The sequence below is a fragment of the Geospiza fortis genome, unplaced genomic scaffold, assembly GCF_000277835.1.
Source record: "Geospiza fortis unplaced genomic scaffold, GeoFor_1.0 scaffold237, whole genome shotgun sequence".
NCBI lineage: Eukaryota > Metazoa > Chordata > Aves > Passeriformes > Thraupidae > Geospiza > Geospiza fortis.
In genome coordinates this window covers 2,735,906-2,737,003 of record NW_005054319.1, presented here as the reverse complement: position 1 = coordinate 2,737,003, position 1,098 = coordinate 2,735,906, and the positions used below count along the sequence as shown (strand labels likewise).

Genomic DNA, 1,098 nt, shown 5'->3' with positions numbered 1-1,098 from the left:
CTGATCCTCCCCACAAGCCTTAGTTTGGTACCAGATGAGTAGAGTTGCTCTTGAAAACAACATTTTCACATAGAACAAGGTGAAACTGCTTGTTGCCCCCCTTAGCCTTGCTGCTTTGAAGATCCTTTTCGGAAAAGATTCCTGAAATTCACTTGTTTGCAGAATTTTTTATCTTGCTGTTCTAGTGCGTTTTGTAGTTACACAGAACTGTTACACATGGACCTGCTGACTGGTTTTCTGAATTGAGTTATGTATGTTGCACAACAGTCCTCGAATGTTTGAAATACAAAAAGTCTCCATGTGAAGAACTGTTTTTCACTCGACCTAGAGACAGAACCTATGGCCTACGCAGAGGAGTAGATGAGACATGTACAGGTGTTTTCATATTATAGGTTACATATTTAAAATTAGAATTATCCTGTATAAATTGAAATTAGGTAGCTGGGGGGGAATATTTTGAATAACACTAACTTATTTTTAAAAAAGCAAGATAGGACTTTGTGCAATGTATTTTTGTAAATGCTTTTCGAAATGTCTGTTATTCTTTGCTGCCTCCAAACTGACAAGATGCTATTGAGATGTTTAAATAAAGAGTTTTAATTTTTGAAAGTGCATGTAATACTTGAAACAAGAAATAAAGCCTCTTTTCTGTTTTTTTTTTTTTTAATCAGTTGCTTAAATAAGTGAGGAAAGATTGTGATTCCAATGCTCGGAGCTGGGGCAGGGTTGGGAGATTTCATGGAAGTTTTTACAAGGGGCAGGGGCACAAAGCCGTGAGGGGTGGCCCCAGGAGCAGCCTGTGCCTGGTGGGGCCTGGGGAAAAAGCACTTTTGGGGCCGGGAAAAAGCACATTTGGGTGGGTGCTGGATCCCTTCCAGCTGTGTGAGGGAGAGGAGTTGGTTTAGCTCCTGTGCCCTCAGCCTTGCCTGATCCCTGCGCCACAGCACTCCTTAGCCAGGCTCACTGCCCGCGCTCCATCCGCCGTTCCTTGGTTTTTATAACTTTTTAAAGTTATCTGCGGTTTCCTGCGCTGTCGTGGCTCCAGGTCCGGGCGTGCCCGCCTCGAGTCCCGGGGTTCCCCTCACGCCGTTCTCAGCC

The 1,098-nt window shown here is 44.1% G+C and overlaps 1 protein-coding gene across 5 annotated transcripts in view; it reads left to right on the top strand.

Moving 5' to 3' along the window:
• The window catches only part of SUN1 (Sad1 and UNC84 domain containing 1), a 27,557-nt gene extending 26,895 nt beyond the window's left edge, over positions 1–662 (top strand). For 4 of the 5 annotated variants that reach the window (XM_031056524.1, XM_031056523.1, XM_031056522.1 and 1 more), the window contains one exon: positions 1–662. This exon is cut by the window's left edge and continues 1,107 nt beyond it. The gene's annotated coding sequence lies outside the window, so the exon portion shown is untranslated. The other variant, XM_031056521.1, reaches the window with a different exon arrangement.
• The last annotated feature ends 436 nt before the right edge of the window (positions 663–1,098 follow it).